Consider the following 10,753-nt stretch of genomic DNA (forward strand, 5'->3'; position numbering starts at 1 on the left):
GAGAAAGAGAGTGAGAGAGAGAGAGAGAGAGAGAGAGAGAGAGAGAGAGAGAGTCTGCTCTGAGGCATAGCAACCTCTCATCATTCATTTACCTAGGAAAAAATATCACTTTCTTCCTATTCTTAAGCAAAACAGCCGAGTCAAGTGAAGATGTTACAAAATTGGTCAATAACACAAGCATTATGCTCCTGTTATGTGCTGAGGTCTGATACAAATTAGATTTAGAAACCAGCCTCTTGCTATTTTTGGGAAGTGGACATAAGATGTACTCTTCAAAGAGCATGCATATAGGGGTTGTCTTCCATTAAAGAGCCTGCCCAAGCAACCAAGGTAATATTAATTGAGATGGATTATTTAGTGTGAACTGTACTCTGATGAAATGAAAATGGCACTCTTCCAATAGAATACCAACTGGCTCTTGGCATATATATATATATATATATATATATATATATTTTTTTTTAGGGAGTCTTTCTTTTTAATTCTGTATGTTGTAGAGAAATTTGACTTATTTTCCATGAACAGATGGTCATGGAAGCCAGTGAGGGAAGATGAGGTAACTAATGGAGAAATGTCTAGAGAAAAAGTCCGTAGTAGTAAGGGCTAAATGACGCCTGGTGTCTAGCAGGTGAAGGAGGGTACAAAAAAGCAACAAAGAAATGATTAAATAAATGAAGGGAAAACCTCCAGAGGAGAATACTTTACAAGTAAAGGTCAGTTATGTCCATAAAAAAGCATTTATTAAACATTTACTATGTGCTAAGCACTGAGGATGCAAAAAAAGGCAAAAACGAACAAACAAAAAAACAACAACAACAACAAAAAAAAACCCAGCCCCCTGCATTTGAAGAGTTCACAGTCCAATGAGGGACAAATATAAATAACTAGATACATGTAAGATATATAGAGAGCAGATGAAGATAATTTAAAGGAGGTTCTTTACAATATTGAGATTTGCTAATGGGAGGGAGTAGGAAAAATGAACACAGAGCAGAGTTCATTAGATTTGGCTTAGAGGAGGTTATTGGAAAACTTCAGAAGGGTAATTCAGTAGCTTGGTTGGGAGAAGGTAGGAGTAAAGGGTGACAAGTTGGAAAAGTTAGGAAAACAGCATGTATTCCATAAGCTTGTACATCCAAATGGAAACTGAAGGAGGCTGCCGAATAAAGAGAAGATGTTTTGGAAACAGAGAGAATGTGTGCTTGCTAGATATTTGAGGGAAATACAGTCCCTTTATGGTTATGCTACCTTCAAAGGAAGGCTTATTTTAATAAGACTTTTCAGTTCTGTATTTTGGGATGTAATGTGGTTTGTATGCCCTGGTCAGATCATAAAAGGAGTATTATGTTCAGTTCTGGACACACTCTTTTAGGAAATACATTGATGAATTTCAGAATGTGCAGAGAAAGGCAATTTGGATGATGAAGAACTTGGCTCAAGTCCATGCTATATGACTGAAGGAATTGGAAATATTGAAATATGCAAGATGGAGATGGGGAAAGATCATTAGTATAATCACAGAGAAGCCATTAAGACAAGCCACATAGAGGTTACTCTCTGGGTATCATTTCCTCAACTGTAAAATGAGCTTTCTAGAGTAGATGACCTTTGTAGTTTCTTCCGGCTGTTGATCTATGATCCTGTAACAGCCTTGAGATGAAAAAGTTACAGGTCTGCAAGTACAAAACTTGACTCTAAGTCAGGCTGTTGGGTGGAATGCATTAGACTTCTCTTTGATCCTGGAAGGTGGAGCAAGGAGCGATGGATGGAAGCTGCCAAGAGGTAAATTTGGGCTTATTGCAGGGAAAAAGTCCTTATAATTACAGCTATCCTAAAGGAGGAGGTAGGTTCCCACTCACTGGAGGTCATCAGGGAAAGAATGGAAGATCACTTCTCTAATGACTTGTAGGGAACACCCCTTTTCTGACATAATGATGGCTACTAAGGTTTCTTCCAAATCTAAAATTTTGGGATTCTATGCCGAAATCAGCAATTCATAAAACACATTTTTTGTGAAAGAATATACGTGTACACATATATACATATATATGTATGTGTGTGTACATACACATATTACACATATATTATTATGATTAGTAGATACTGAATCATGTGCACTTTTGTTTGGACCAATGAACATGACTTTAGCGTATTCAGTAGTTCTCCAAAGATTAGACCCACAAAAGTGCGTGAAAGGACCCACAGGAAAGTGTCCTTATAATGAATGGAGCCTCAGGATGAATGGGTTATAATGCAGATAATATTGGAGACAGTTTGCATTGTACTGAGAATACTCTGTGGTCATTTTTGCTGATTGTACAGGACTTGATCTTTATTTGTGGGTGTGCAGTCTTTCTACCAGTGATGGCTCTTCCTGAAAGCTGCTGCATAATGAACTGGACTTCATGCTTAAAGTTAGCACGTTTCTTTTTTATGTGGAATGAATGTCTTGGCAAACCTCCAATTTCTCCCAGTTCCTACACTGATATATAAACAACATTGTATGATGCAAAACAGGCAAATCAGAAATTCTCTGTACATAGGTATTGGAGTAAACAAACAAGAGACTATCTCTATTTTTTTTTTTTTTTTGTCAAACTGCTCTGAAAATAACTGTTAGCCTCCACCCCTGATATGCCAAAGTGGTGCAGTGGATGGAATGTTGGCGCTGGAGTCAAGAGGATGTGAGTTCAATTCTGGTCTCAGACCTACATGTGATCTAGCAAGTCACTTAACCCTTTTTGTCTCAGTTTCTTCATCTGTAAAACGAACTGGAGAAAGAAATGGCAAATCATTCCGGTATTTTTGCCAAAAAAATGCCAAATGGGGTCACAAAGAGTTGGACGTGATTGAAAAACAATTGAACAACAACAATAAATATCAGGGATGAGAAGAACCAAATGGCTTGCTGTTTGATTCCACTGACTTTGCTAGTTTGATAAAGGAAAGGCTTTACTTCTCAATTCTAATACATTATCCCGTGTTTCATAACATTGTAGGAGATCTTATTTTTTATTTTTCCTTTGGGAAAAGAAAATGGTGAAGAGGTGAAGATCATAGAATGTGTTATCTATCAAATATTCATATTTAGTGATGGAGATGTTAATCTATGGATGGATGGCCATGTTTCTATGTGCCAAACAAATAAATACCTAGCTTGGCTTCAATGTTAGAGTTAAAAGTCAAATCTATTCTTGTGTTATCCTAGAATCTTAGGATGTAAAGAGATCTTAGTTTCTCTAATCCATCCCCCCTCCCCCCAATGTGGAAATGCAATGCCTTCTACAATATCCCTAAGTCAGTCAGCCAATGAGCATTTATTAACTATGTGCCAGTCACTGTGCTAAGCAGGTAGTCATCAATTCTATTTTTTTCAGCTTAATTAGAAAAGTTATTATTGTAAACTTTTTAAGTCATACCAATTGCTCAATAATTTTAATATATGTTGTAGATAGAGAGCTGACCTCAGAATCAAGAGGACCTGAGTTAAATTCCATCCTGCCACTGATATTTTTCCTATGTGTTCTTTGTCACATCACTTAATCTCTCATTGTCTCAGGTGATTCTCTAAGACTAGAGTTGCAGAGTAAATGCCAACCAGCATTGGGAGAAGGAATTTACCCCTAGTTAGGCAATTAAGTGGTGTAGTGAGTAGATAGCTGGGCTGGGCCTTGGGAAGACCTGAACTCAAATCTGGCTACTTACTAGCTGTGTGACCCTGGGCAAGTTATTTAACCCTACTTGCCTCAGTTTCCTCTTCTATAAAATGAACTGGAGAAGGAAATGACAAACCACTCCAGTATTTCTGCCAAAAAAAACCCCAAATGGAGTCACAAAGAGTCGGATACAACTGAAATGACTGAACAACAACAGCGAATGTTAGCTATTATTATTATTGTTATGACCAATGAAATCACAGGTCTGATAAATATGTGTATATGTGTATATCAACATAATAAATATAATAATAATAATAAATAATAAATATTCTATTCCATGGAACCGATTATTTGAAGATTGAGTATTCTCCAAATAGGTGTCTTGTGCAATATGCTACATATTTTTCCTTAATAGTGTTATATTTTTTTCCATTTACATGTGAAGATAATTTTCAACATTTATTTTTGTAAAATTTTGAGTTCCAAATTTTTCTCCCTCCCTTCCTTCCCTCCCCCCAAGACAATATGCTATAATTTTTAAAAAGACTAGTGCAAATAAAATCAAATGTTTGCAAAGATTAATGACAGTTGGGTGAAATACTTTTCTTCTTTAATTTCAGAGTTCTTTACATGCAAAATTTATCAGTTTTGGTTAAAGAGGGATCATATCCTACTCTTTCTCTACGCCTAGAATATTTTGTCCCCACACAAAAAAATTCAGAAGGTAAAATCCCGTCATAGAATTGTTTTACCCATTGGAAAATGTCTGTGATTGGGACAATTGTTAATCTCATAAGTAAATGGGAGGAAATTACCTTTTTGTAAGTGTAGAGAATGTCTCAAGTTCTAAAGTGACATTTGGGAAGAGATTGAGAAGCAAAGCAGTGGAATTAGACAGAAGGTATATCAAACAAATCTAAAGGAGAATTATCTTTGAAATGTAAGTGACTTATTTTAATTCTAGAAATGAAGATGGTGGAGAGGATACAGAGTAGAGAGTAGAGACAGGCAGGGTTGAATTAAAAATAATTAAATAACTAAAAATTAAAAAAAGCAGGAAAGAGAAGAAGGGTAGGGAATAAAAGATTGAAATTAATAACAGGAGCTGGAGGGTAGTGGAAGAGGAGCAACCTCAGGGTAAACCTCTCATCTTGGTCAGTGTGTAAATATTTTATGACAGTTGGCTTTTTTATGGAGGTTAAGTGACATGCCCAAGGTCACACAAAAGCAGCTGGAAACTAAAACCCAATTCCATTTTCCACCAGGCCAATTGCTTTAAAATAGCTGAAGTCTATTTTAATAGCCAAAATATTGATTGTTCATAAGGGGAAAGTTTGTTTAAGGCATTGTCTTTCCTTATGAAAGAAAATCTGGTGAACAGAAAGCAACTGTGTTTGGAGGCAGGTGACCTGGTTTCAGCCCCACCTCATACTTTTTAGCTGTGTGACCAGGAAGAAAATGTTTAACCCAGCTGAGCCTCAACCTTCATGTCCTTAAAATGGGGATAATAATATTTAAAGCACCTTTTGCACTAGATTGTTCTGAAACATTTGTAAACCAACTGCCAGGTGACACAGTCAAGGTGGGTGAGCTGAAACCGGTAAGGTATCCTGAGGGAGAGATAGGAGTCAGGCAAGTAAGACAATCACCCTCACCTTGAAAAGCCCAGAACCCTGAACCCAAGAGCCTGGTATACAGCCCTTGTGGGGATACAGCCTGACAGGGGCTCCAGCGGTGCTATAGCCATACCTACTGAGGACTCAGAACAGAAAGTTCTGGCCACCAAAGTCAAATTGTTCAACATCAGCAACTGCTCTAATTTTATCAGTGGAAATTGCATTAAAGAAGAGGCATTGCTATCTACTTTGCCCTTGCACTCTCAGGACCATGGGATTTTTTCATCTTATTTGCAGAGGAAACCTTCCATATGTGTTTTCTCCCTCATTGAGGGAGAGCCCCTTGAGAGCAGGAGCTGTCTTCCTTTACTATTTATATCCCCAGTGCATAACACAGTGATCTGCACATAGTAAGTGCTTAATAAAGGCTTTATTCTTTCATTCAAATCTTAAGTCACCATAATAGAAATGGTAGCTATGGTAATGATGGTTCATGACCTGCCTGGATAGACTTTGAGGGGCTTAAGTTTTACCAAAACGTTAAGCAATAGAGTTTTTCAAAATTCATGTCCCATATTTCCCATTTGCTACCACCAAAACAACTTATTTCTGTTTTATTTATGATTACATGTCCTTCATTTGGAAGGCATAAACTTCTGAAGTACATACTACTCTATTACATTATCATGCTTAGCTTTGAAAAAAAATTAAGCTGATTTCTCTCGTGAAATACATATTTTAGAAAATAACATTTAGTTCACTTTGTGAATTATGAATAATTTAATTGAAGCGAATAGTAGGGTAGTTCATGTTCAGTGATAAGCTAAGAACAGAGGGGAGTAAATTTTTTATAACTGCTCTGATACAGTGACATAGAATAAAAATAAGAGGGAGGTATTAGATATAATCAATCTAGTTTTCACTGTTTTTACTTTGATCTTTCATGAAATTTTTCCATGTATGCTAACACTTAATGGCCTTGAGTATGCTACTCTGAAGTGGGTAAACAACCATATTGAAGATCAACACCAAAGCATAAGTTTCGACAAATCATTTTCAAGTTGGTGGGAAATTTCAAGTGATGACCTATCAAGATGAATCTTGGGTCCTTTCTGTTTATCTTTAATGATGTCATGGGCAAGAGGACCTAAAATGTCTTTACTGGACTTGAAGATAATGCTAAATTAATCAGGACTCTGAAAGATGAAAACAAATCTTCAAAATGACCTTAACAAATTGGAGGAAAAATGTCTTCCCAAATTGCATTAAATTGAAGAGAATAAGATGGCACACAGTATTTTATGGTTATAGGACTGAATTAGCTGCAGAGATACAAAGAAATACCAGGGGGTAGTTGATCCAAGCTGAGTATGCATTATATATACAATGCCTTTTTATGAGGGAAAAATAGCAGGGCACACAATACTGCTTACAGTTTGTATCAGTAAGGCCCTTATTACAATATCATGTTCCCTTTTAGTCACTGGAAATTATGTGGAGAAACAAGAAGGTTCTGAGAACAACCAAAATGACTAAAGAAATTGGACACAGGTTCAATTTGAAGAAAGGATTTGTGATTATTTTGCTTAGAAAAGAGGCATCTATAGGATGACAATTCAATTTAATTTAACAAAATTTATTAATGTCTCCTCTATGCAAGGCATAGTTACCTTATGTAAAGGGTTTTTTAAAATGCATTATCAACTATTCTTCATATTGAAATTGGAAGGAGATAGGCTTAAAGCAAAAGATATTTTTGGTGAAACATCAGGATGAGAAAATCCTGAAATTGGCTGCAAAGAGAAGTAGAACAAATAATCATTTTTTTTCTTAGACAGTTTAGATGTTCACTTATTTGAAGGACTAGATTATGTAATTATTTGAATTGCTTGCCAGAATATTGAATTTACAGATAATTAACTGAGAAGAATGATGTATTTTAAGTTTAAGAACCAAAACTTTAAGTTAAAAATGGAAGTCTGCTGTATACACAGTGCAAATCATTATAAAACCATGGTTTTTAGGACTCATGGAAGGATGTCTGAGTTTCTGCATTTATTAAATATCAGCTTATTATTAACTTGAATCAAAACCACTTTGTAGGTCTCTTTCAGCTCTCCTTTGTCCTACTTGTCTTTCTCTCTTTGTGCCATTGGTTTTACTTGGAATATATTTATTTAGGAAGGAGCAAGGATGCCTCTGGGGATTCTTCCAGAATAATGTGCAGATGGGCTGATTTCTTGCTTATTAGTAACCTAGTATGGTTTAACTTCAAGCTTTCTCCTTTGGGATAGAAGCCATTTTAAATGTGACTTACTCAGTCTTGGAGATAGAATTAAAAATAAAGATATTTTCCGTGGTTCTTTTTTCTCTTTTTTTTTACTCTGGTTTGATTTGAAGACTTAGTGTTATCAATGATGAAACCCTGGCTTTGCCCAGTGGTTTCTTCTATTGTTCCTTTGTTATCAGGGTGGGACAGATGTAACTGCAGGGTTCATCACAAGGTAACCAGTAGAAACCTCTCATTAAAGGAGAGTGGGGGAAATCCCAGCTGATCTTCCTTGTCAGATTGTTCAGGAAGCAGAGAATGCTTAATGAATGCAACAATTAAAGCCTCTTTTCAATATTAAATGCAAGGGTATGTTTGAAACCCCCCAGCATAACTACATTTTGCCCCCTTAAAATTATTTTGTTTATTTCCTGAGAGGGCAAAAATGTATTTATTTGAATAAAAGTAACAGTGTGATAGGAAGTTGTTCCTATTAGATATAGTTACAATGTGGTCATATTTCATTGATCAAACCCTCTCTCCATTCAAAAGATAGTTTCATAAATAAAGATCTTCCCAAACCACCAAAAGAATGTGCAGGGGAGCAAACTATGAATCCTTAAAAGCCAAGTGAGTTGTAACAGAAATGTCATCAATCAATCAATCAATAAACATTAAGATCCTAACTCTGACTCTCAATGTTGTAATCTGTACTAAACTTTGGCTACAAGAACCCATTTGAAACAACACAGACTACTGAACTACTAGTTATTTTTGGAGGGAAAAAACCCGAGGAGCTTGTTTGAATCTAGCTTCATATTTTTTTCCTGATGAATTTGTGTAGGTAGACACAATCCCCTCCTGTGGGTGCAGATTTACTTCAGAAGTGAAGCATGTATGTTGAAAGTCCAAGGCAGGAGAAATACCGATAGTTTTTCCATTTCAGTATTGCGATTTTGCAATAAAACATAGGTGCTGGGTCCCTTATTCTAACTCCCACTCACTGGGATGAGTGTGTTCTCTTGAGTATAGCTAATAAGTCCCATCAGGGCTTTAAGAACAGCCCTGAGGATTTAGGAGTTGTCTAGCAACCCAGAGCATGCATAACACCTGGTCAAACTGAAGTCACCAATGGCTATGAATTCTGGTTTCAGGGAAGATGTTTGCCTGATATTCTTGGCATATTATAGAGTCAAGGCAAAGCAAAAAAGACTTCTCATCCACCTTAAAGCATTAAGGAGTCCTATGCCACCCATGGCATTGGGGGAAGAGAGTTAAAGAGACAGATTTCACTAACCTCATTTCTTTGAGGATATCAAGTAAATCTCAAAAGCTTCCTCAAAGAAGTGCCAGGTCCTAATCTCACCCTCATATTTTAATTTATCTGATGGTCTTAGGAACTGGATTTTCTAGACTGATATTGTAGCTAGATCTACCAGCATCCTCTGAGTCTCCAGAAATAGGGAAGAACAGGGTTTCCCTCTCTTGCTGTCCTATTTCCCCTAAATAGGGTTTACATAGAAATGTTTCCTCTTCCAAGGTAGAAACATTAGTCTTTTTCTTGTCAACCATCAACTTTGGTAATTACTCTTTATACTAAATGACACTCTTCTAGGTCTTAATTAATATAGCTTGGTTACAGGTACAGAATACAAATTTATTTTTTACCTTTGGTAATATTAGGGAAACCCTTAAGGTTCAGTTTAGAAGGAACATTTTATACCAAATTAAGGTAACTATTACTCATTTTTTTTTTTTGGAAAGTGTATGTGGTATAGGTGTTTTGTTGTTTTTTTTTTTCTGGTTTGGGTTGGGCTAGATCAGTGCTATCAAAATTAAATAGAAATTGGGATCCACTAAGGCATATGTAAGTGTCCCTGTGGACTGCATGTTGACATAGAAAACCACAAATTAATACGGTCTATGTTTTATTATATTTTTATTTATCTTGCCAAATATTTCCCAATTGTATTTTAATCCAATTTGGCATTGAAACCCACATGCATTTGATATCTCTGGACTAGATGACTTGTGAATTCTCTGCCAACTTGGAATCCCGGTATTGCACTGTTCCCATGCGGGAAAAAATTCCAGAAACTGAGTTAAATCATAAAATACCATTAAAATATCCACTCTTATTCTATCTTGAAAAATGTATCTATTTGTATTTAGAGTTTCTTCAATTGAAGCATACTTCTGGAAATTATAGTAGACTAGTGCCCTAAATGAATTTGGGTTTGATATTTCCATACCATTGTTGTTGTTCAGTCATTTTCAGTAATGTTTGACTGTTCATGACCCTGTTTGTTTGTTTGTTTTTTGGCAAAGGTACTAGAGTGATTTGCCATTTCCTTCTTTGGTTCATTTTATAGATGAGAAAACTGAAGCAAACAAGGTTAAGTGACTTGCCCAGGGTCACACATTCCAGAACTGAGAGGAGTCTTTTGACTCCCACTCAAGATCTCTTTTTTGCTAAACCATTCTGCCCCCTAGCAGATTGCTAAAATGGATCTAGATCACTAAAACAAGATGGAGATGAGAATGTGTTAAACTAGGTAATGAAGATTGGAAAACATGTGGAAAATACTTGAAAAATGTTAACCCTCAAATGTAGTAAGCGTCAACCTGGCAGCAGATACGATATTAAGAATACCTTCATTCTGAAGTCAGGAGACTTGGGTTTGAATATTGGCTAGGCAACCTTCAGCAGATCTTTTAACTTCTTGGAATCTCAGTTTCTTCATTTGTAAAAATGGGTATAACAATACTTGCATTACCAGCTTTAGATTATTGTGAGGAAAACTGTACATTTTAAAGTGATTTATGAATGTGAAGGGTTTTTTGTTTTATTATTATTATTATTATTATTATTTTGGTATAGTGCCTTACTGTTTCTTTTATGGCTTTAGGCACATTAAGAAAAAAATTTAGAGCAAAGGTAGCAAACATGCAACCTACAACATTCCTAAATACATAGGAACCAGATTAAAATGTAATTGGGAAATATTCAACCAAATAAATTAAAATACAGTAAAACATAAGTAATGTTAATTTTTTGGATTTTCAGAGTCAAAATATAGCTGCAGAGATCCATTTCTATTTGAGTTTCACACCAGTGATTTAAAGGACTAGAATATATGTCATTTCATTGTTATTAACATGAAAAATGCATTCGTTGTCCCCCCCTAGTCATGACAACACCAGGGCTA

Source organism: Vombatus ursinus, unplaced genomic scaffold (genome assembly GCF_900497805.2).
Source record: "Vombatus ursinus unplaced genomic scaffold, bare-nosed wombat genome assembly UNPS02014821.1, whole genome shotgun sequence".
NCBI classification, from domain to species: Eukaryota; Metazoa; Chordata; class Mammalia; order Diprotodontia; family Vombatidae; genus Vombatus; species Vombatus ursinus.